The sequence below is a fragment of the Salvelinus sp. IW2-2015 genome, linkage group LG35 (assembly GCF_002910315.2).
Source record: "Salvelinus sp. IW2-2015 linkage group LG35, ASM291031v2, whole genome shotgun sequence".
Classification (NCBI taxonomy): Eukaryota; Metazoa; Chordata; class Actinopteri; order Salmoniformes; family Salmonidae; genus Salvelinus; species Salvelinus sp. IW2-2015.
This window is the reverse complement of record NC_036874.1, coordinates 3,262,946-3,289,584: the sequence shown is the minus strand read 5'-3', so window position 1 is coordinate 3,289,584 and position 26,639 is coordinate 3,262,946. Positions and strand designations below refer to the sequence as shown.

The window sequence follows — 26,639 nt, the reverse complement described above, 5'->3', positions numbered from 1 at the left end:
TCTGCCTCTAACCCTATTACAGAAGCTGAGTCACTGGCTTACTGGTGCTCTTCCATGCCGTCCCTAGGAGGGGTGCACCACTTGAGTGGGTTGAGCCTCTGACGTGATGTTCCTGTCCGGGTTTGCGCCCCCCTCGGCTTCGTGCCGTGGGGGAGATCTTCGTGGGCTGCACTCTGCCTTGTCTCAGGGTAGTAAGTTGGTGGTTGAAGTTATCCCTCTAGTGGTGTGAGGCCTGTGCTTTGGCAAAGTGGGTGGGGTTATATCCCGCCTGGTTGGCCCTTTCTGTGGGGTACAGTCGGACGGGGCCACAGTGTCTCCTGACCCATCCTGTCTCAGCCTCCAGTAATTATGCTGCAATAGTTTATGTGTCGGGGGCTAGGGTCAGTCTGTTATATCTGGAGTATTTCTCCTGTCTTATCCGGTGTCCTGTGTGAATTTAAGTATATTCCCTCTAATTCTCTCTCTTTCTCTTTCTCTTTCTCTTTCTCTTTCTCTTTCTCTTTCTCTTTCTCTTTCTCTTTCTATTTCTCTTCTCTTGGAAGACCTGAGCACCAGGACCATGCCTCAGGACTACCTGGTCTGATGACTCCTTGCTGTCCCCAGTCTACCTGGTCGTGCTGCTGCTCCAGTTTCAACTGTTTTGCCTGCGGCTATGGAACTCTGACCTGTTCATCGGACGTTCTACCTTGTCCCGGACCTGCTGTTTTCGACTCTCTCTCTCTACCGCACCTGCTGTCTCTAACTCTGAATGATCGGCTATGAAAAGCCAACTGACATTTACTCCTGATGTGCTGACCGGTTGCACCCTCTACAACCACTGTGATTATCATTATTTGACCCTGCTGGTCATCTGTGAACGTTTGAACATCTTTGCAATGTACTGTTATAATTTCCACCCGGCACAGCCAGAAGAGGACTGGCCACCCCTCAGAGCCTGGTTCCGCTCTAGGTTTCTTCCTAGGTTCCTGCCTTTCTAGGGAGTTTTTCCTAGCCACCGCGCTTCTACATCTACATTCCTGGCTGTTTGGTGTTTTAGGCTGGGTTTCTGTATAGCACTTTGTGACATCGGCTGATGTAAAAAGGGCTTTATAAATACATTTGATTGATTGATTGAATGTATTTATGTTTTAAATCGCGGTTTTCAGGCACACTGGCCCAGAACTGGTCTGTTTGGTACCATGACAGGGACAGGACTACCTGTGCATCAAAAGGCTCATCAGTGGTATTTGACTGTACATAGAGCTACCCAGCTAGCCAGATAGTTAGAAGAAGGATATGGTTCACTCCGAGAGGCAATACAAAACTAGACAGCTCACAGCAAGGAGATGGAGTGTATAACACATCTGGACTGATTAAAACAAGATACAGTAGAAGAACAGAGTTTTATGACCAAGACAATAACTGCACACTGAAACTCAACAATGTGATTGAAGATGACAGTGGCAGATTCTTCTTCCGAATTGATGCAAATTAACGTAATCAGGCCCCTCAGGGATATACAGGACCATGGGGTGTGGACCTGACAATATCAGGAACATCTAGATTTATGTACATGTCATCACACTAAACAATGAAGGTATTACCTAACCTAGGATGGTCAGATATTAACCCTCAACATGTCCTATATTTGGTTATACATATTTCTTCTTCATGTCAGTCTTATCCCRAAAGTTAAATGAAAATGTCCCTGTTAAAGAGAGACCACGTCACCCTGGCCTGCACCTCCACCTGCAACCCTCCTCAAATGGAGTTCCTCTGGTTTAAAGATGGCCTCCCACTCCCTGGTTTCTCTGGTGTRCATGGTGGACAGTGTCCTCTAGGTCCACTTTCCCCTAATGACACTTGGTGCTACTCCTGTGGTCTGGGGCAAGGCACATCTACACCAATACTGCTGGATGTGAGATGTAAGTCAGCAATAAATGTTGGTTTGATGTGATTTATGATGTAGTCAGCTATCTTCAAGTTGTTGTTTTCTCTTTGCAGTGGCCAATGTACATCTGAGATGGCTTGGTTGATTCATTGTCTGTATTAATGTATAAATGCAGTACTACTAACATACAATCAAATGAATACACACAGAACAATGTTGTTTTCTGTACGTCTGCTTCCAGATGCTCCAAGGGACGTTTCTGTTAAGGTCAGCCCGAGCCCTGATGTAGTGAAAGGCAGTCGTCTGACTCTGACCTGCAGCAATAATGCCAACACTGCAGCAGAGACCTACACCTGGTTTCAGAGGTTAGGACCGCTAACTTCACTAAGATTAGGGATGGGGAAAGAACACACCTTCAAAGAAATAGATTCTGATGACAGTGGACTGTACTTCTGAATGGCCCAGAAAGCCCTTGGATCACTGAACTCTACAGACCTGGAGGTGAAAGTTAAAGTTACTGCAACACTTCTGCACTTTTTMTATGTCACGCTGTTGTTATGTCTGCCCTGTGTATCTCAACAAAACAATGGCATGCAGACAGGGATATGAAGTTACAGTATATGATGTTGCATGTAATCTGTGGAATATCTTGGAGTGAATATTTGATATACAAAACCATAGTCTGATCAATTCTAATAGTGTATTTTCTCTTGTGTTCCAGAATCAGCCCATTTAATGGTGGTCCTGGCAACATTGGGGGCTCTTTTCCTTGTCACAGCAGTGATTGTGGTGCTCAACATTTAGATTAAAAGGTGAGTGGTTTGAAAATGTGTAATAAAGAACTAAACATATATTATAGTGCACTGAAGGGCCCCCTCTCATCTTCTTTAGAAATGTACATAATTCCATTCCCCTCCCTCTTTAGCTGTGTATACAAATGAAAATACACTGTCTACAGGCTTGATGTCGTAATCATGTCACAACTGAGACTTACACAACTTCTTTCTTTCCAAATTCTTTCAAAAGAGATACCATACTGGCATAGACAACCACCAACTGCTGATTTGGTTGTCCCACAGTGGAAAGTTACTAAAAAGCACAACAGGCTATTTAGTTGGCCTTTATGGCTGAATTCTATCTTTGTTTTATCATCCACAGACAGAAGTGGAACACGGCCGAGAAGAAGCTTCCGACCAAACCAGTCCCCCAGGTCGGTGATCAGAGGAAAGTAAAGTACGAACAGTGGCCTTACTGTGGTTGTCATCGCAAATGTGGTTGTCATTGCCAATGGGCTATGTTGTCATTTCGAAACAAACCTTACACATGTAATTTATTGTTCTGTTTTTCTTAGATAATAAAAACCAGCTCGTATGAAAGTGAATGGTAAATGTGTAAATCAATCCCTGTCACGTTCCTGACCTTATTTCCTTTGTTTAGTCTTTGTTTAGTTGGTCAGGACGTGAGCTGGGTGGGCATTCTATGTTTTGTGTTTCTATGTTGGGTTTGTTGTTTGGCCTAATATGGTTCTCAATCAGAGGCAGGTGTTTGTCATTGTCTCTGATTGGGAACCATATTAAGGTTGCTTGTTTTCACTGTTTGTTTGTGGGTGATTGTTTCCTGTCTTTGTGTTCTGCACCAGATAGGACTGTTTTCGGGTTTTCCCATTTATTGTTTTGTAGCTTGTAGTGTTCACGTTATTATTCTTTATTAAACATGTTGAACACTAGCCGCGCTGCGTTTTGGTCCTCTCCTTCATCCCAGGAAGAAAACCGTGACAATCCCATTGAACTTTGAGTTAGTTAAAGTATGCCAAAGCGTAGAGAGAGTCATTCTATGCCTGGGGCCAGTGCTCAGTATTTTAACTGTATTCTGACTGTTATATACAGAAAGCAACATTGTCTACACCAGAGGACATCTATGAAAACATGAGACGGTCAGCCAAGCCAATCACTGATCCTAATGACATGAACTACGCAGAGCTCAATATCAGGCCTGCTCCTTCACACAGGTAAATAACCACAGAGTGAGTGAGGCGCTCAAAGTAAATTCCACAAGTAAAATAATGTGTATCAAAACAATTGCATAATAACTTGCAAAAATGTGTACGCAACAATTCAACAACAGGCTTACATCACGTAGTATCTGTAAAATAGTAATAACTACTAGGTAAATACAAATATAGATCTGCATTAAAACCTGTTCCCCTTAAAAGGAGGCAGCGGAATAACAAGGCAGAGGATGACGATGCAGTTAACTACAGCCAACTACAAACACACTGAGGTGGTCAGAGAACTTTGATATCTAGACCACAAGGCCTACAGTATGGTAAACTCAAGAAAAGTGAATGAAAAACAGCATGTTTTTAAGTCACATTTTTTAAATAGCAAAATGCATAGCTGTTATACTGTATGTGTATGTACAAACAATGTACAGTGTACAATGTACAAATAAACAGTAAAAATGTTGATAATTAAACAAATACAAACATAAAATGATTATATGAGCAATTTGCAATTTAACAACAGATTATTTAAAAAATAAGCACATCATATAGTTCTGTAATATATGAGCTCTGTATATTCCTCATGATTACAACACTTGAAGAGATGTAATTTTGACACGTTGTTATTTGTTAATGTGATTATGCTGTATACTGTATATCAGGGCTGTCCACCCTCTTCCTGGAGATCTACCGTCCTGTGGGTTTTCAGTCCAACGCTAATTTAACACACCTGATTCTACTAATTAGCTGCTCAACAAGACCTTAACTAGCTGAATAAGATATGCTAAATTAGGGTTGGACTGAAAACCTACAGGACAGTAGATGTCCAGTAAGAGGGTTGGGCAGCCCTGCTGTATATTGTTAATATGTTAGGATAAAATGTCCTTATTAAGTAATGATATGTCACTTACAGATTGTTTTGCAGATTAAAGTGAATATAGACTTTAATAAATAATGAGTTATGATTCAATTAATGAACTACAAAGGTCTCCCTGACAATTTACAGCAGCCTTAATGTACTGAAATATAACATGAATGTACTGAAATATAACATGAATGTACTGAAATATAACATGAATGTACTGAAATATAACATGAATGTACTGAANATGTACTGAAATATAACATGAATGTACTGAAATATAACATGAATGTACTGAAATATAACATGAATGTACTGAAATATAACATGAATGTACTGAAACATAACATGAATGTACTGAAACATAACATGAATGTACTGAAACATAAAAGCAAGGAAATGTAACACTTAACATGAGATTACACAGGGCTGGATGAAATTACAACAATCTGTTAATGTTAGACATTACAGTTCACAGATAACTTTCCTAATCCTTATCCTTTCTCAACATGGACTGTCCTGGGAACTCTCCAAAAACATTTAACTAAGACCCCTCAACTCACAATACTTCCTCCTTTCTACTGACATTTACAGGTTCCATTCTTCAGATACTAGGATGTCACTTCCTGTTCAGTAACTCAGGCCTCTGTGGCAGGATCTCCATTGGGGGACGTCTTCCTGATAGGAAATGATAGGTTAGAAATAAAATACAACTCAATACAACTAGCCATGCAAATATTTAATGAGTCATTAGCTCAGTAACTAAATATGCACATGCAAATACAGGAAAATAAGACTGTGTGCCTACTAATTCTGAGAGGGCATTCCCGTGTTCGTCAGCTCAAGTCATCAAAGACTCTAGCAGTAGCAAGTGGGTGGTGGCTACCTAACAATTAAAATGGGTATAAAAAAATGGCTAAGGGTGTCACTTTGCACATGGGTATATTAGTTATCATTTAATTAGTCAGTGATCAAACACACTTGCTGACTTATAAGTGCGGAGGTGCCTCTTTTTGCCATTTTTTATGGATCACAGCCCGTTTAGGGCGAGGGTGGGCTGTGTCCACCCCTCTGACGTCATCATGGGCCACCTACTCGAATTTGGTGAGGGGTGCTTTGTCGCACGTGACCTCCGCCTGCAACCCATTCTTTTCCCCATTTTGTGTCTGCAGCTTTGGGATGGTATCCCTCGGTATTCCTAGCCCATTCAACTTCAAGTCTCTGCATTGAAGGACACATAAACTGAGGCTCAGGAGGGTTCATATAGAGAAACACACATAACCACACTACAACCCTCTGAATATGTTACATTGAGGAACAGGCAGACAGTAGGCTAGAGAACAGTATTACCCATTAGAGGTGCCGTCACCCTCCTCCACAGTCTTCATCCCAGGGACCTTCTGCCCAAACAGCTTGACAGCCAGGAACATCAGCATGCCGCAGCGGTTGGTGTAGCAACAGGTGGCGTCCACAGCGATCAGTAGCGCCAAGAAGATGGCTATGACAATGCCTGCCACAGCCCCTTTCCCCATCCCACCCTTATTCATCTTGGCTACTGAAAGGGAAGAAGGGAGGGAAGGAGTGAGGGAGGGGATGAAAGGGACGGAGAGAAGGAGAAAGACACAGAGAGGGAGAGATAATCATATTTAAACTCAGTAAAACATTTTATCCTGACCTGGCATTCTGTTCTGTAACTGTTTTTATTTCAGAGATATTTTCCTCTCCATTGGGCAATAGTCCATTTTCCAGTATGTGACTGTGGTAAAGCTGTGAAACAGCTCGTAAGGAATGACATCACCAAATAATGAACTAATTGCTGGCACCTGTGCCTGTTCGCCAGCTCTGCCCGGGACTCTGGAAAAACTATTAGAAGGTGAGAGCGCAGAAAGGTGGTTGCGGAGGAGCCGGTCCTTCGGTGAACGTGAGGCTCCGTAGCCCTTGCAATTATATTGCACTCACCCTATAATGGTGGGAGGGTGTTATTCGCTGCTGTGTAGGGCTGCCGACGACAACCAGATAAGAAAGCTTTTTTGGGGGGTTGTTGCTTAAGGCTAAGGCTACTCAGTGCACCTTAGATATGTACCTACCGTCGGCCTGGAACTTGCCATGCCTGCCGGCTCAGCAAGGGTGCACACGCTCAGACCCCACGGGAGCATCTCGTCAGCTAGACAAGCTAAATGTTTTTAAATGCCACATTTAAATGTTTTTAGTGTCATGTCTCTGTCCTATTCTGTTGGCTGAGTCCTGTTAAATGTGTTTAGTTTTTAGGGATGGGTCCTATATGTGCCTTCATCACTATCATGTGGGTCTTTTGACTGTTTGTATTGGTCCAAGCACCTGTCTGCAGATGCGAAGTAAATACAATATAGCAAGTAAAACACTGGCATGGTAGAGTTGCAGTGGAATGTGCAAAGTAGAAGTAGAATTAGAAATAATGGGGTGCAAAGGAGCAAAATAAATAAATAACTACAGTAGGGGAAGAGGTAGTTGTTTGGTCTAAATTATAGATGGGCTACGTACAGGTMCAGTAATCTGTGAGCTGCTCTGACAGCTGGTGCTTAAAGCTAGTGAGGGAGATAAGWGTRTCCAGRTTCAGKGATMTTTGRAGTTCGTTCCAGTCATTGGCAGCAGAGAACTGGAAGGAGAGGCGGCCAAAGGAYGAATTGGRTTTGGGGGTGACCAGWGAGATATACCTGCTGGAGCGCGTGCTARYGGTGGGTGCTGCTATGGTGACCAGCGAGCWGAGATAAGGSGGGACTTTACCTAGCAGMGTCTTGTAGATGACCTGGAGCCAGTGGGTTTGGTGACGAGTATGAAGCGAGGGCCAGCCAACGAGAGCGTACAGGTCGCAGTGGTGGGTAGTATATGGGGCTTTGGTGACAAAACGGATGGCACTGTGATAGACTGCATCCAATTTATTGAGTAGGGTATTGGAGGATATTTTGTAAATGACATTGCCGAAGTCGAGGATTGGTAGGATGATCAGTTTTACGAGGGTATGTTTGGCAGCATGAGTGAAGGATGCTTTGTTGCGAAATAGGAAGCCAATTCTAGATTTAACTTTGGATTGGAGATGTTTGATGTGAGTCTGGAAGGAGAGTTTACAGTCTAACCAGACACCTAGGTATTTGTAGTTGTCCACATATTCTAAGTCAGAACCGTCCGGAGTAGTGATACTGGACGGGCGGGCAGGTGCAGGCAGCGATCGGTTGAAGAGCATACATTTAGTTCTACTTGTATTTAAGAGCAGTTGGAGGCCACGGAAGGAGAGTTGTATAGCATTGAAGCTCGTCTGGAGGGTTGTTAACACAGTGTCCAAAGAAGGGCCAGAAGTATACAGAATGGTGTCGTCTGCGTAGAGGTGGATCAGAGACTCACCAGCAGCAAGAGCGACATCATTGATGTATACAGAGTAGAGAGTCGGTCCAAGAATTGAACCCTGTGGCACCCCCATAGAGACTGCCAGAGGCCCGGACAACAGGCCCTCCGATTTGAAACACTGAACTCTATCAGAGAAGTAGTTGGTGAACCAGGCGAGGCAATCATTTGAGAAACCAAGGCTATCGAGTCTGCCGATGAGGATGTGGCGATTGACAGAGTCGAAAGCCTTGGCCAGGTCAATGAATACGGCTGCACAGTATTGTTTCTTATCGATGGCGGTTAAGATATCATTTAGGACCTTGAGCGTGGCTGAGGTGCACCCATGACCAGCTCTGAAACCAGATTGAATAGCGGAGAAGGTGCGGTGGGATTCGAAATGGTCGGTAATCTGTTTGTTGACTTGGCTTTCGAAGACCTTAGAACAGCACTGCTGTTTGGGAATTTCAGACGACACGAAAGAGAGGTTGAACAGGCTAGTAATAGGGGTTGCAACAATTTCGGCAGATAATTTTAGAAAGAAAGGGTCCAGATTGTCTAGCCCGGCTGATTTGTAGGGTCCAGATTTAGCAGCTCTTTCAGAACATCAGCTGACTGGATTTGGGAGAAGGAGAAATGGGGAAGGCTTGGGCGAGTTGCTGTGGGGGGTGCAGTGCTGTTGACCGGGGTAGGGGTAGCCAGGTGGAAAGCATGGCCAGCCGTAGAAAAATGCTTATTGAAATTCTCAATTATAGTGGATTTATCTGTGGTGACAGAGTTTCCTATCCTCAGTGCAGTGGGCAGCTGGGAGGAGGTGTTCTTATTCTCCATGGACTTTACAGTGTCCCAGAACTTTTTTGAGTTTGTGTTGCAGGAAGCAAATTTCTGCTTGAAAAAGCTAGCCTTGGCTTTTCTAACTGCCTGTGTATATAGGTTTCTAACTTCCCTGAAAAGTTGCATATCACGGGGGCTGTTCGATGCTGATGCAGAACGCCATAGTTTTGTGTGTGCCTTACACCACAGTTTTGTGTGTGCCTTACACCACAGTTTTCTTCTTCCTACTCAGGCTCAGTTGCATAGACAGCAGAAATATAGTAGGATGCCTGTCTGAGATACTCCACGCTGTCTCATGAAATGAATGTCCCGCCCTGACCTTAGTTATCTATGTTTTCTTTATTATTTTGGTTAGGTCAGGGTGTGACGAGGGTGGGTATGCTTGTTTTGTATTGTCTAGGTTTTTTTGTATGTCATGGGGTGTTGGTAAGTCTAGGCAAATGTATGTCTATGGTGGCCTGAATTGGTTCCCAATCAGAGGCAGCTGTTTATCGTTGTCTCTGATWGGGGATCATATTTAGGTTGCCATTTTCCCTTTTGGTTTTYTGGMTTCTTATTCTATGTTTAGTTGCCTGTCTGCACTAGCCATATTAGCTTCACAGTTCGTTTTGTTATTTTGTTCGTTTTGTTCAGTGTTCATTCTTTAAATAAAGAAGAATGTACATTTATCACGCTGCGCCTTGGTCTCCTCCCTACGACGGCCGTGACAATTAAATGTTTAATAAAGTATGTAATTGTTTGTTATATTGTTGTTGAGTTCTGGTGTATCCTTCACTCTGACATACCGGTTAATCGAAAGGTGGTGGTAGCACTACGTTACTCAGCTCAATCCAGTATTTGTCCCACCTCTCGGAAGGTCTCAAGCTTTATTTCACTACTACAGTATGTTATAGCAGCTTACCAGGCTGTGGGACATTGAAGTTCAGCTTGGCTGGGCTGGAGGAGCCGTAGGGGTTGACGGCTCGCACCTCCATGTGGTAGTCTGATTTATACTGCAGGTCATGGAGGTTGATCACTGTCGAGTTGGACGGCAGGTCCTTCTCCCTCCAGTCCTCGTCCACCTTATTCTAAGATAGAGAGAGGAGGAGGAGGGGTGGTGTAAGGTCTTGCACACTCTGTAATGTCTTGATCTTTTGTCTTCCCTGAAAAACAGAAACGCATTCATACTCACCACTCTGTAGCGGACAGTGTAGTGGATAATGGGGGCACCTCCGTTGTCCAACTGTGTTAAAGGGATTGAGAACATATTGCCCTCAACCTTCCCCACGCTGGCCACCAGGACTGGGCTGTCTGGTTCCCCTGGGGAGGGAGGGGGGTAGAGGCAGTGTGTTGGTACAATAGGTACAGAGGTCAGGGGTGTGTGAAACTGTTGTAGTAAAATCTACTGTCATGTTAGGGAGGTTGGTTATCCGTGAATTTTTCGACACGTCACGTCAGTACTTTACCTCCTGCGGGGCCGAATGCCGATGGAATGGGATGATGTCATCAGGAGCGGGGCAATAATGGAGCATGAATAGCCGTCAGCGAGCAGGTGATGATGTCATGTGGATGATCATGTGACAGTGGAATGAGTGAATTATGACAGATTAACATTTCTTCCAGCCAATATACAGCTGAAGTCGTAAGTTTACATARACCTTAGGCAAATACATTAAATCTCAGTTTTTCACAATTCCTGACATTTATTCCTAGTAAAAATTCAGTTCAGTTAGGATCACCACTTTCTTTTAAGAATGTGAAATGTCAGAATAATAGTAGAGAGAATGTTTCATTTCAGCTTATCTTTCTGTCATCACACTCCCAGTGGGTCAGAAGTTTACATACACTCAATTAGTATTTGGTAGCATTGTCATTAAATTGTTAAACTTGGGTCAAACGTTTCGGGTAGCCTTCCACAAGCTTCCCACAATAAGTTGGGTGAATCTTGGCCCATTCCTCCTGACAGAGCTGTTGTAACTGAGTCAGGTTTGTAGCCCTCCTTGCTCGCACACACTTTTTCAGTTCTGCCCACAAGTTTTCTATAGGATTGAGGTCAGGGCTTTTTGATGGCCACTCTTTGACGTTGTTGTCCTTAAGCCATTTTGCCACAACTTTGGAAGTATGCTTGGGGTCATTGTCCATTTGGAAGACCCATTTGCGACCAAGCTTTAACTTCCTAACCGATGTCTTGAGATGTTGCTTCAATATATCCACATAATTTTCCCTCCTTATGATGCCATCTATATTGTGAAGTGCACCAGTCCCTCCTGCAGCAAAGCACCCCCACAACATGATGCTGCCACCCCCGTGCTTCACGGTTGGGATGGTGTTCTTCGGCTTGCAAGCATCCCCCTTTTTCCTACAAACATAACGATGGTCATTATCACCAAACAGTTCTATTTTTGTTTCATCAGACCAGAGGACATTTCTCCGAAAAGTACGATCTTTGTCCCCATGTGCAGTTACAAACCGTAGTCTGGCTTTTTTATGACGGTTTTGGAGGAGTGGCTTCTTCCTTGCTGAGCGGCCTTTCAGGTTATGTCGATATAGGACTCGTTTGTCTGTGGATATAGATACTTTTGTGATACAGTGAAATAATCTGTCTGTAAACAATTGTTGGAAAAATTACTTGTGTCATGCACAAAGTATATGTCCTAACCGACTTGCCAAAATCTAGTTTGTTAACAAGAAATTTGTGGAGTGGTTGAAAAATTTGTTTTAATGACTCCAACCTAAGTGTATGTAAACTTCCGACTCCAACTATAGATAGACACTCAAAACAGTAGGCAATATGGATATAGCTTGTTAACACAAGTAATGCAGTTTGAACAATGATAGTTGGTGACAATTAGAAATAATTATACTGCATTTGCCTAGATATGATGCGATTGGGAGTGAGGAGAGAGAGAGGAGGAAGAGGAGGGTGACACTCACGTATGCCCTGTGTGCGGACGGTGACGCATCTTGGAGAAGCCTCCCTGACCCAGGTGGTTCTGTGGGGCAAACCGGACAGAGTAGGTTGGTGTAGGATTCAGATCTGTGATAACCAGGGGGTCTGCACACAAACAACAGGGTGCATGAAACACACATTATTTTTATCAGTGGGGAGAACAAGTATTTGAGACACTGCCGATTTTGCAGGTTTTCTCTTACAAGCTGTAGAGGTCTGTAATTTTTTTTCATATAGGTACACTTCAACTGTGAGAGACGGAATCTAAAAAAAATCCAGAAATCACATTGTATGATTTTTAAGTAATTATTTGCATTTTATTGCATGACATAAGTATTTGATCACCTACCAACCAGTAAGAATTCCGGCTCTCACAGACCTGTTCGTTTTTTTTTAAGAAGCCCTCCTATTCTCACTCATTACCTGTATTAACTGCACCTGTTTGAACTCGTTACACTCAATAAACAGACTCCAACTCTCCACAATGGCAAGACCAGAGAGCTGTGTAAGGACATCAGGGATAAATTGTTAGACTGCACAAGGCTGGGATGGGCTAACAGGACAATAGCAAGCAGCTTGGTGAGAAGGCAACAACTGTTGCGCTCAATTATTAGAAAATGGAAGAAGTTCAAGATGACGGTCAATCACCCTCGGCTGGGGCTCCATGCATGATCTCACCTCGTGGGGCATCAATGATCATGAGGAAGGTGAGGATCAGCCCAGAACTACACGGCAGGACCTGGTCAATGACCTGAAGAGAGCTGGACCACAGTCTACAAGAAAACCATTAAGAACACACCACGCCATCATGGATTAAAATCCTGCATCGCACGCAAGGTCCCCCTGCTCAAGCCAGCGCATGTCCAGGCCCGTCTGAAGTTTGCCAATGACCATCTGGATGATCCAGAGGAGGAATGGAGAAGGTCATGTGGTCTGATGAGACAAAAATAGAGCTTTTTGGTTCTAAACTCCATCGCCGTGTTTGGGAGAAGAAGAAGGATTAGTAAACCCAAGAACCACCATCCAACCATGAAGCATGGAGGTAGAAACATCATTCTTTGGGGAGCTTTTCTGCAAGGGACAGGACGACTGCACCGTATTGAGGGAGGATGGATGGGGCATGTATCGCGAGATCTTGGCCAACAACCTCCTTCCCTCAGTAAGAGCATTGAAGATGGGTCGTGGCTGGGTCTCCAGCATGACAACGACCCAAAACACACAGCCAGGGCAACTAAGGAGTGGCTCCGTAAGAAGCTTCTCAAGTCCTGGAGTGGCCTAGCCAGTCTCCAGACCTGAACCAATGAAAATCTTTGGAGGGAGCTGAAATTCCGTATTGCCCAGCGACAGCCCCGAAACCTGAAGGATCTGGAGAAGGTTGTATGGAGGAGTGTGCCAAAATCCCTGCTGCAGTGTGTGCAAACTGGTCAAGAACTGGAAACGTATGATCTCTGTAATTGCAAACAAAGGTTTCTGTACCTTTCTGCTTTTCTGATGTATCAAATACTTATGTCATGCAATAAAATGCAAATTAATTACTTAAAAATCATACAATGTGATTTTCTGGATTTTTGTTTTAATCGTCTCTGACAGTTGAAGTGTACCTATGATAAAAATTCAGACCTCTACATGCTTTGTAAGTAGGAAAACCTGAAATCGGGCAGTGTATCAAATACTTGTTCTCCCCACTGTATGTATTCACTCAAACTAATCAAACTACTCATAACTAGTCATATCACTAAAATGGTCATCAGAGGCCTCCCCTGGTTTATGGAAATCCGTGTTCAGTTACGACTTCTAGTCCTCAGCGTATTCATTGGCTTCATCTGTCTCAAACATCATCTACAGTATTTCATTAAATAGTTTGGGCACTGAGAGTCAGGTTTTTACCTGTGGACTGGATGACTCTCTCCTGCCAATTGTTCTCACGTCCTGTCTTCCACTGGAGGGTGAAGTGGGTGATGGGAGAGCCCCCGTCCACCAGGGAAGCACCCAGGGTGAAGTGGACCGATGTGGGCCCTGGGGTGCCACTTACCTGGGATGCTTTACCTGGCCAGGCTGGGGGAGGAGAGATGAGAGAAACATGGAGAGCGAGAGGATTGAAGGAGGGGGAAATAGGGAGAAAGGAGGGAGGTGCAGAGCAGTTCAAAGACAGAGAGGTGAAGAGGGAATGAGCATGTCAGAGATGAAAGAATAAGAACATTGTCATTATGTCACGTTCTGACCATAGTTCTTGTGTGTTTTGCTTGTTTTAGTGTTGGTCAGGACGTGAGCTGGGTGGGCATTCTATGTTGTGTGTCTAGTTTGTCTGTTTCTGTGTTTGGCCTAATATGGTTCTCAATCAGAGGCAGGTGTTTTGTGTTGTCTCTGATTGGGAATCATATATAGGTGGCTTGTTTTGTGTTGGGGTTGGTGGGTGGTTGTTTCCTGTCTCTGTGTTTTCTCTGCACCAGCTAGGACTGTATCGGTTTGCCACATTTTGTTATTTTTGTAATTGTTAAGTGTTCACTGTTTATCATTATTAAATATGTTGAGCACCAACTACGCTGCGTCTTGGTCCGATCCCTGCTACACCTCCTCTTCTCTTGAAGAGAAGGAAGGCTGCCGTTACACATTAGAAATAAAAAACGGTGAATACTGCAAATATAAATAAACTCACCAAAAAAAGATATGTCCTCTCACTGTCAACTGCGTTTATTTTCAGCAAACTTAACATGTGTAAATATTTTTATGAACATAGCAAGATTCAACAACTGAGACATGAACTGAACAAGTTCCACAGACATGTGACTAACAGAAATTGAATAATGTGTCCCTGAACAAAGAGGGGGTCAAAAGTAACAGTCAGTATCTGGTGTGGCCCACAGCTGCATTAAGTACTGCAGTGCATCTCCTCCTCATGGACAGCACCAGATTTGCCAGTTCTTGCTGTGAGATGTTACCCCACTCTTCCACCAAGGCATCTGCAAGTTCCCGGACATTTCTGTGGGGAATGGCCCTAGCCCTCACCCTCCGATCCAACAGGTCCCAGACGTGCTCAATGGGTTTGAGATCCAGGCTCTTCGCTGCCCATGGCAGAACACTGACATTCCTGTCTTGCAGGAAATCACACACAGAACGAGCAGTATGGCTGGTACCATTGTCATGCTGTAGGGTCATGTTAGGATGAGCCTGCAGGAAGGGTACCACATGAGGGAGGGGGATGTCTTCCCTGTAACGCGACTGCAATGACAACAAGCTCAGTCCGATGATGCTGTGACACACCGCCCCAGACCATGACGGACCCTCCACCTCCAAATCCATCCCGCTCCAGAGTACAGGCCTCGGTGTAACACTCGCTCCTTCGACGATAAACACGAATCCGACCATCACCCCTGGTGAGACAAAACCGCGCCTCTTCAGTGAAGACCACTTTTTGCCTGTCCTGTCTGGTCCAGCGACGGTGGGTTTGTGCCCATAGGCGACGTTGTTGCCGGTGATGTCTGGTGAGGACCTGCCTTACAACAGGCCTACAATCCCTCAGTCCAGCCTCTCTCAGTCTATTGCGGACAGTCTGAGCAGTGATGGAGGGATTGTGCGTTCCTGGTGTAACTTGGGCAGTTGTTGTTGCCATTCTGTACCTGTCCCGCAGGTGTGATGTTCGGATGTACCGATCCTGTGCAGGTGTTGTTACACGTGGTCTCCCACTGTGAGGATGATCAGCTATCCTGTCTCCCTGTAGTGCTGTCTTAGGCGTCTCACAGTACGGACATTGCAATTTATTGCCCTGGCTACATCTGCAGTCCTCATGCCTCCTTGCAGCATGCCTAAGGCATGTTCACGCAGATGAGCAGGGACCCTGGGCAGCTTTCTTTTGGTGTTTTTCAGAGTCAGTAGAAAGGCCTCTTTAGTGTCCTAAGTTTTCATAACTGTGACCTTAATTGCCTACCGTCTGTAAGCTGTTAGTGTCTTAACGACCATTCCACAGGTGCATGTTTATTAATTGTTCATTGAACAACATGGGAAATAGTGTCAAAACCCTTTACAATGAAGATCTGTGAAGTTATTTGGATTTTTATGAATTACCTTTGAAAGACAGGGTCCTGAAAAAGGGACGTTTCTTTTTTTGCTGAGTTTAGAGTACCTACACTTTAGCTAAAATCTCCCACTGTTTTCAGTTATTTTAGAATTTTATAGTGGTTTGTGGCTGCTTGTCCCTTTATAGAAAGGTAAAAACTGATTGAATCAATGTTGTTTCCATGTCATTAAAACCAAAAAATGGAATGCAATGACGTTGAATCAACGTGGAAAACTGATTGGATTTGAAAAAAGTAATCAACTTAATTAAACATATTTTTTTCACCTAAATCCAAAGACTTGGTGACATTTTCTGTTGATTTCACGTTGAATTCACATTGAACTGACGTCTCTGTCCAGTGGAATGTTGTGTTAGCGCTAAGTATTATCATAACAGAGTAGGAAGGTCAAGAGTGGCCTTACTCTGCAGGCTGAAGTCTGTGGAGGCGTTGCCAGCAGGACTGATAGCCATGCAGCTGTACAGCCCTCCATCTGAGGGCGTCACATTGTCAACTACCAGGACATAGCCATCCTCCATTCTCACTCGACCTCCACCAGTGTCCTGTATCCACACAAACACAACCAGACAGGAACTCAGAGGAGAGAAATATAACAAAAAATGTATTCTCTGCCTGATTCTCCCCCAATAGTTGTTGTAATTAATGCCACTGTGTGAACGTATCATCTGTCTTACCACTGTTAGCAGGTGGTCATTGTTGGTCTTCCTGACCCACTGCAGCGCGGGCATAGGGTGTCCTGAGACGTTACAGGACACTGAGAGAGTCTGGCCTGGCTCCAGCTCCATCTTCTTCTGGCTCAGCACTGCTACAGGATGCTCTGTAAACACGTACAGAACAAGAGACAGGACAAACTGAGTGCTTTGTGTGACAATAACAAACAAATTACAATAGATAAGAATATGTGTAAATTATTAACAATATATGAGCATCTTCTGTTAAATAGGAACAATTATTTTGTTGTGTGTTCAGATGGCTTCGAAGACCAGAAAGATATTGATAGTGTGTATGGTTAAGCCAGCAAGATATTGGCATTGTATCTGGTTAGGGAGTGAAAGTTATTTATAATAAGGGTTACATGGAGAAAAACGGACCTCTCTGAAATGAAAATGGATGGGCCTCCCTTCAGCAAAATATATTTTACCTAAACCCTCCCTGAATGCTTGGGGGAAAAAACAAGTGACCCTCCCCTATACCCAATAATAATAATAATAATTAAAACATAAAGTGGATAACAGAGAACATGTCTACCATTTACCCTCACTTCTTGGACAGACCAGAGCCTTAGATATGAAGTTTTAGAAACTGTTCTATGTCTTGTAAGCATTACATGACAGCACAGGAATTTTTATTGCGCACAGGGCTGCAGCCCGGGGGCAGAAGGTTGTGAGTTCGCAGACCACCGTGGACAAGAGTATGGGTGGAAAGATTTCCTTTATAGTAAAAGCATTGCATAAATCTATAATCGTATTTGCAGGTCCGAGAAAAAATTGCCTTTTATAAACCTTTCATGCAATTCTACGTCATTTTACATATTAGCAGAATATTTTTTAATAACATACAAACTACCGAAATTACAGGCTAAGAATGGACAAAGAGTTGTCCCTATGTGTTCATCTTATCATATTTCTTTAATGCCAAATGTCTTGTTTTAAATGAAACTGTCCTTGTTTGCAAATAATTAAATCTGAGACATTATGAGGAATCTTGAAGTTAGGCCTACCTTTCCACCCCAGACAGAGTAGGACTACCGACGCAGAAAAAATGTAAGTTTTAACTAGTGGCTACTCTTCTTCAATGGCTTAACCCAACGAGAGAAGGTCACAAGTGTTTCCCTAAAAGCTGTCTGGGTTTAAACATCTTCTGTTGCACAGAACGTGAATAGATTAATCAATCGATAGTGATAGAATTATACGAACAAAAATATAAACACAACATGCAACAATTTCAAAGATTTTAGTAAGTTCATAGAAGGAAATCAGTTAATTGAAATAAATTAATTAGGCCCGAATCTATGGATTTCACATGACTGGGCAGGGGAGCAGCCATGGGTGGGCCTGGGAGGGCATAGGTCCACCCACTTGGGAGCCAGGTCCACCCACTGGGGAGCTAGACCTAGCAAATCAGAATTCGTTTTTCCCCACAAAATGGCTTTATTAAAGACAGAAATACTCCTCAGCACCAACCCTTCCCCTCCTCAGACTATCTCGCAGGTGAAGAATCCGAATGTGGAGGTCCTGGGCTAGCGTGGTTACACATGGTGTGCGGTTGTGAGGCCGGTTGGATGTACTGCCAGATTCTCTAAAACGACGGCTTATGGTAGAGAAATTAACATTCAATTCTCCAGCAAAAGCTCTCTTGGACATTCCTGCAGTCAGCATGCCAATTGTACACTCCCTTTAAACTTGAGACATCTGTGGCATTGTGWTGTGTGACAAAACTGCACATTTTAGAGTGGTCTTTTATGGTCCCAGCACAAGGTGCACCTGTTTAATGATCATGCTGTTTAATCAGCTTCTATCGTAGAAATATAACTTTTCTCTGTGCTTCTGCAAGCATGCATTTCATAGCCTATAGCCTATAAGCTATGGATCATTTGATTGAGACCACACTAAATAGCCTATAGGCACACCTGATATTGTGTGACCAGTGGAGAATCAGAGATGAGGGACGGCATCGGGCACACATCGATATATAGCCTTATAATCAACTCATTTTAAAACACTAAGAAATATTGGAATTTCATCAATTACAAATTACATGACCCTCCCCAGAACTAGATTTGGGAAAAAAATACTAAACCTAGAACTTGACTGAAATTGAAAAAGCATGAACCTTCCCCATTTTCCTCAAAGGTGCCCATTCTTTCCATCAATCTTTCTGAAAACACCTGAAGATTAAAAAAAATATATATCTGATGAGAGACACACAATGCTGCTTTTCCCTGGTTGAAAATGTTACACGGGTAATGGGTTTGAATGGGATCAAATGGTTTGTTTTCTGAAACTCAGGCTCACTAGACTGTCTGACAGAAAATGGTTGCTTACACAGAATCAAATTCTCCATGATATCTCTGTATATCAGGAACGTAAACATCTGGAAGGAAGTATTCAAATAACAAGCCATTTTTTATCTGTTATTTTGGAGAAAGCTTGGTCTTATGAAGCTAAAGCTGTTTGTTTCCAGGAGGAGTGTGTTTCCTGATGTTCTCTAACAAACCACACCTGAGACATCCAGCATGATCATGGCACTGCTCTCTGAGATTTTATTCTTGGCCGTGCAGATGTACTCTCCGTAGTCGCTCCTGACAACGGACGAGATAATCAGCTCGCTCTTGTCTGAGTTGTACTTGTAGCGGGACTCATCTGAAGAATCTGGGCTGAGGAGGGAAGCGCCAACAGACAGACAGGCAGAAGTGAGGCCTGGTGCTACAGAACATTAGCATGCTGCTGATAAGGAAGTTGACAGGAAGTGAGACACACAGTCAACCACACAGACAGGATGGCACGCCACATTAGTGGTGTACTGAGACATAAATGACCACATAAATATAGACACACTGGAGGCCTTCACCCAAACATACACTTTCCAATACACACTAGTTTTTCTCTCGCTCTCTCTCTGTGTTATTGCAAACTGATACTCTGGCTTTACACACATGCACATCAGTGTGAAGAAACACACACACACTCACACTGTCCAGATGATGTTCGGTTGGGGGACTCCCTCGACCAGACAGCTGAGGGAGACATTGGTCTCTGGTCCAGCCGTGACTTTCTTCACCTCCTCATGGATTTTCGCTGTGGGGGGAACTACAGCAGGAGGGTCAGAGGAGACATGATTTATTATAGTCAACAACAACACACCTAATCCTCTGGTCTATACAGAGTTTGTACGAAATAAAGATCCTAAAATATCCCTTATTCCCTACTGCACTTTGAGTAACCCCACCYTTGACGGAGATGGAGATGTCGAGCTTTTCAAAAATGGGCCGGTCCTTGATTTTAGCCTCACAGGTATATGTTCCGTGATCCTTCCTGTTGATGTTGTTGATCTGTAGAGAGTTGTCTTTTAGTCTTGTGATCCGACCTGCTGGGAGCAAAAGACGGCAACAGGGAAAAGAAAGATCAGCCCCATCTCAGCGTCAGGAACACGTTCTCTCTGCTTAATCATCAATATAACCAAGCTTCAAAAAGCAATCACGCTCTCTCTTTAAGGTTGTCAATGGTGGCGTTCACATGAAACAGGGTCAGGGCTTGTCTGACTGTTATTTTCAGTGTGTTTTGTCCCTCTGGAAAAAGATGACAGATTGAATCAGATGTTTCCCGGGGAAGTCCGGAAAACATCCCTCGATTTGACGGCAAATCAGATTAGCCTATGAGCTACGTGACCCCTTCTGCCGCTCAACAGCCTGTCCACCATCGCCACCTCTCCATCGGTCACCGGCAGGCAGGCAGCAGCTAGTGTGAGGAGCTAGGAAGCAAAGAGACCCCCATACCACATGAACAATCAGAACCGAGGGTACCCCTCCTACCTTCAGATTGCAGTTTCTCATGGTCCCTCTCCCAGTTGACTTCCACCTCCGGCTTGCCAGTGACCATGCAGGTGATGACCACATCTTGACCCTCCAGGAACTCATGGTAGGACAGTGTTTCCCCAAAGGATGGCCGCTCTGGGTGAGTTGAGAGAGGGATGGAGAGAGCGAAAGGGTCATTGTGTGTGTGTGTTTTTGGTTTTTGGTTTTACTATCCTCAAGGAAAATTTCACCGGTCCCAACAAGGAAAAAGGATATTTCAGGCTTAGGGTTTAGGGTTAGAATTAGGGTTAGGGGTTACGGTTAGGAGTTGGGTTGGGTTGGGGGTTTGAGGTTTGGGGCTAAGGTTAGGATTAAGGAAAATTTCACTCTCCCCCACAAGGAAAAAGGCTATTTTAGGCTTAGGGGTTAGGTTTAGGGTTAGAATTAGGGTTAGGGTTTAGGGTTAGGAATTGAGTTGGGGGTTTGGAGTTAAGGTTAGGGTTAGGGGTGAGGGAAAATAGGATTTTGAATGGGAATGACTGTTTTGGTCCCCACAAGGATACTAAAACAAACGTGTGTGTGTTACAGAGATATGACCTATCTGTCTTTGATCTTGCAAGACAACACTAATTAGCTCAATACTCAAACAATACGAGAAAAACCCTTCAACACTGACTCTTGGTCATATTAGCCAGGTGAAAACTTTTACCTTAAACATCTTACCGTAGACAAAGATGGTCTGAATTGTATGATCTACGTGACCGGTGTCAAATTCACATAAGCATGTGTACAGTCCTGCATCCTCCAACTTGGCATCCCTGATGAACAGTTTTGACGATGTCTCATCTACTTTCTCAACCTGGTCACCTTCAGCATCCTCTCCATCTTTCTGCCAGGTGATGTCTCCTTCCCCACCAGCTAAGAGGGGTTATGTGTGATTATATGTATCATATATAAAAAAAATTGTTAAGGATATATATATACACAGTTGAAGTCGGACGTTTACATACACCTTAGCCAAATACATTTAAACTCAGTATTTCACAATTCCTGACATTTATTCCTAGTAAGAATTGCCTGTCTTAGGTCAGTTAGGATCACCACTTTATTTTAAGAATGTGAAATGTCAGAATAATAGTAGAGAGAATGATTTATTTCAGCTTTTATTTCTTTCATCACATTCCCAGTGGGTCAGAAGTTTACATACACTCAATCCTAAGAGTTCAGGGCAGAAGAAAGCAGTCCCATGCTGGACGGAGGAGTGTGGAGCATTGGTGAGGAGTAGGAAGGAAGCAGTAGAGGTACCAATCCGGAAGCCAGGGAAGGTCCCAATGAGGCCAACAAGCTATCGGCCAGTAGCTTTAACATATGTACAGTTGAAGTCGGAAGTTGACATACAGTTTAGCAAAGTAGATTTAAACTCAGTTTTCACAATTCCTGACATTTAATCCTAGTCAAATTCCCTGCCTTAGGTCAGTTAGGATCACCACTTTATTTTAAGAACGTTAAATGTCAGAATAATACTAGAGAGAATGATTTATTTCAGCTTTTATTTCTTTCATCACATTCCCAGTGGGTCAGAAGTTTACATACACTCAATTAGTATTTGGTAGCAATGTCTTTAAATTGTGTAACTTGGGTCAAACGTTTCGGGTAACCTTCCACAAGCTTCCCACAATAAGTTGGGTGAATTTTGGCCCATTCCTCCTGACAYAGCTGGTGTAACTGAGTCAGGTATGTAGGCCTCCTTGCTCGCACACCTTTTTCAGTTCTGCCACCCAAATTTTCTATGGGATTGAGGTCAGGGCTTTGTGATGGCCACTCCATACTTGACTTTGTTGTCCTTAAGCCATTTGCCACAACTTTGGAAGTATGCTTGGGTCATTGTCCATTTGGAAGACCCATTTGACCAAGCTTTAACTCCTGACTGATGTCTTGAGATGTTGCTTCAATATATCCACATAATTTTCCACCTCATGTGCCATCTATTTTTTGAGTGCACCAGTCCCTCCTGCAGCAAAGCACACACAACATGATGTGCCCAACCCCGTGCTTCAAGGTTGGGAAGGTGTTCTTCGGCTTGCAAGCCTCCCCTTTTTCCTCCAAACATAATGATGGTCATTATGGCAAACAGTTCTATTTTTGTTTCATCAAACCAGAGGACATTTCTCCAAAAAGTAATCGTTGTCCCCATGTGCAGTTGCAAACCGTGTCTGGCTTTTTTTATGGCGGGTTTTGGAGCAGTGGCTCTTCCTTGCTGAAGCGGCCTTTCAGGTTATGTCGATATAGGACTCGTTTTACTGTGTTTTCCTCCAGCATCTTCACAAGGTCCTTTTGCTATTGTTCTGGATTGATTTGCAATTTTCACACCAAAGTACGTTCATTTTTAGAGACAGAAACGCGTTCTCCTTCCTGAGCGGTTATGACGGCTGTGGTGTCCCATGGGGGTTATAGCTTGCGTACTATTTTTGTCAGAAGGAACGTGGTACCTTCAGGCATTGGAAATTGCTCCCAAGGATGAATCAGACTTGTGGAGGTCTACAATTTTTTGTGAGGTCTTGGCTAATTCTTTTGATTTTCTCATGATGTCAAGCAAAGAGGCACTGAGTTTGAAGGTAGGCCTGAAAATACATCCAAGTACACCTCCAAAATATTGACTCAAATGATGTCAATTAGCCTTACAGAAGGCTTTCTAAAGCCATGAATATTTTCTGAGGAATTTTCGCAAAGCTGTTTAAGGGCACAGCTCAACCTTAGATGTATGTTAACACTTCTGACACTGGAATTGTGATAGTGATTATAAGAGTGAAATAATCTGTCTGTTAAACAATTGTTGAAAAATGACTTGTGTCATGCACAAAAGTATAGATGTCCTCTAACCGAGCTTGACAAACTATAGTTTGTTAACAAGGACATTGTGGAGTGGTTGAGGAAAAAAACGAAGTATTTAATGACTCAACCCTAAGAATATGTGAACTTCCGAACTCAACTGTACATAATATATGTTGTATATTATATGTATATATATATATATATTTATATTATATATATTAATAATATATATATATATATATTTATATATATTATATATTCATACACTGCATATTGCCACGATGTACTTAGAATATGCAGAAGACACTCTACCTTGGTAAGATTGTTAAAACCATAGGTAAGGATGTTGCTTTTATGGAAATGCCAGAACATATGTTTACCAACCTTTGCAGAGGAGCATGGATTCCTCACCCAGCAAAATCTTGTTGGGGTTGATGATTTCCATTTTGGCCTCTGACACATGAAGAAGAAGAGCAATATTATAACAACCGTTTTGGACACCTAACAGTAACACCACTTGAAACTTCTATATTCTGGAATAACTATTGAAATGGAGAACCTAGAGCCAAACATTTGGGCATGCCTATCGACTTGACTAAGAATACATTAGTGTGATTAATCAAATACCACCAAACCACAACTGTCATGTATTTTCTACACTGTATCTCTACAACAGACTGTAACGATGCACTCATCAACACTATACATTTATAAGAGAGATCAGTTGATTGATTTGACCTGGGACACCTGCAGAAGGAGTGAGGTCTCTATTGCTCATGTCAACGCTGAAGCCCTGCAGATTGCCATCCATCTGGAGATAGTAAGTTAGGCCTACAAATAGGCTCCTAGGGACTAATTGCAGCATGCTGACAGGCGGCCAGGAAAAAACAAGCAGGGACCTTGGCAGTGGTGGACTTCCTGAGCAGCACACTATTCCTTCCTGTACTAAGGCTGAGACAGGCTGCATGGCTGTGGCTGAGAATGGCTGTATGGCTGCGTCCCAATTCTCTTATATGGCCACATCTCCTTCGCCTCATAACTTCCTTTATTTCTGTCCTTTGTCTTTGTTGGCCACTGAAAGGTGAAATGGTTGGATAGATTTCCAACCTTTTGCTTTCCTTTCCCCTATAATCAATTTGGTTGTAAAACAAGGTCAGGGGGCTCTTTGAGCCAAAACCAAATTACAGCAGAGGGATGATATAGCCTTAACAATCACGGCTGGGTTAATTAGAGTTTAGATGTGGTGGAATTAGAATAAGAGTAGTTAGTTGGCATCTCTTTTTTGGCATTTTAAAGATTACTGCCACATTATGGGCTGGGGTGGATTCAGAAAGCATCTCCTATTACAATTCAGCCTCCGGAACAGATGAGCTTGGACATTGCTCTGGGTACACCTCACACTGATGAAACTCAGTAGAGATAGAATAAAGAAAATCTATTTTTTAACATATGAGATGACCAAACTCAGTATTCTCTCCTATGTCCTAGCATTCGGGATGCTGTATAGCTGTAGCACCACATTCATGTACTTGAGGAATGTATTGAAAGTGCTATATATTGTACATGTAGGGAACATTGGCAAGGAAAATGTTCACTTTAGTTAGCTCTGTAAAGTTGGATTGAATCCCTTAGGTAAGATTAAAAAACATGTCAATGAAAAGTAAGACAAACAAGTCCAGTGCATCGCATAACAGAACACAAACTGTGAACCATGTTCCCTGTGAGGAGAACCATACAGATGTAGGATATTAATTTGAGCCAGTTTGCTACAGCAGGAAAATAATACTGCAGCAACAGGAAATGTGCATTATTATGTGGATTATAAAGAATTTACATTTTTGTACGGGTTGATAAATGTATTTTAAGGGAAAATCAAGTCTGAAATGTCAAAGTGGAAATTTCAAACTCCAGAAGGCTTTTTAAACACACACCAAGTTTTAAATGTCCTACATTTACATTTAAGTCATTTAGCAGACGCTCTTATCCAGAGCGACTTACAAATTGGAAAGTTCATACATATTCATCCTGGTCCCCCCGTGGGGAATGAACCCACAACCCTGGCGTTGTAAGCGCCATGCTCTACCAACTGAGCCACACGGGACCTACAGCACAGGAAAGTTTTCCTGCAACAGGTTGATCAAATTAAGATCCTACATCTGTAGCAGTGATATGATCATCCGATATAGGTTATACCAGCTCTGATATACTGATTTCAAGGGTTTTAATGAAGATAGTCATTACACGGAAGCATAAATATCACATATTCAAAGAAATGAACGCCAACAGTGACATTTATTGTCTATATATGTCTATATTATTTAAACTATAGGCAAATGCATATTGACAAATAATGAACAAATAAACCAATAAATAATCAAATAAAATTAAAAACAAAAAATAGTCCCACTCCCAACAAATATAAAAGTAGGTCTAATTAATATGATTATTTACAGAAATATTCAAACCTTGAAGTGTTTAGGATTTTGTATTCTCACCTGAAAAACCAAGGACCAGCATTATGGAACACATTCTCAAGATGAGCATCGATTCAGCCATTTCTATCTCAACGTTGCCACTATCCTCAATGAATGGATCGATGTAGTCCTTGACACCTGCTGCATGCAATTGCGTGTGAAATACAACAGTGGTGGAAACATATATTTCATGCTTTTATAGGCAAGAGGTTAGAACCAGGGAGACAGACAGGGACCCCACAATCTCTAACATCTCTGCACGCCGCCCTCCCCTGCTCAAATCCACACCCCTTGACATTTTCGGTTCAGATCATGCACCGGGGGGAAATAATGCTGGAAAGCAGCCTTCCCTACCCTATCAGGCGCCACCGCAGGCCCCTGCCTCCGCTCCAAAACACCGGATAAAAGGAACTCTGCACTCCCCACTCCCCCAGGGAGGAGATGGAAGAAGATATTTTRATCACTCGACTCCATCAGTTTAAGTTAAAGAGCAAGTTCATCTGAATTCATAATGTGATGAAATTAAGATATGCAAATAAAACATGTATTCTTGATTTAATAAAGCTTTTTCGTTTCTTGACCTCATCTTGTCACACTTTGTGTCCGATTTCTCTGGAAAGCTCATGTAAAATGTTGATAATTTATGTTCCCAGCATAAATAACACTAGGTACAAAAAAGAAAACAATACAATCAAAGTAGCTGAAATGACAGTGTGGCATGAATGGAAAAATAAAGTCTCAGAATATAAATATTCAAGATACAGGGATTGTACATAGTGCACTTATTTTATGGAGAGCACTTATTTTAATTACCCAACTCCAAAATAAACTGTTACTTGTGCGCTGCACAAGGTATAGATTAGTTTCACACTACAGTAATTCTGACATAGCTG

The 26,639-nt window shown here is 42.9% G+C and overlaps 1 non-coding gene and 1 pseudogene across 1 annotated transcript; both read right to left on the bottom strand.

Moving 5' to 3' along the window:
- Positions 1-3,550: 3,550 nt before the first annotated feature.
- On the bottom strand, positions 3,551-26,008 carry LOC111959083 (neural cell adhesion molecule 1-like; annotated as a pseudogene).
- On the bottom strand, positions 25,299-25,375 carry trnav-uac (transfer RNA valine (anticodon UAC)). The gene has a single exon. It is a non-coding gene; the product is annotated as a tRNA-Val (tRNA).
- Positions 26,009-26,639: the final 631 nt, after the last annotated feature.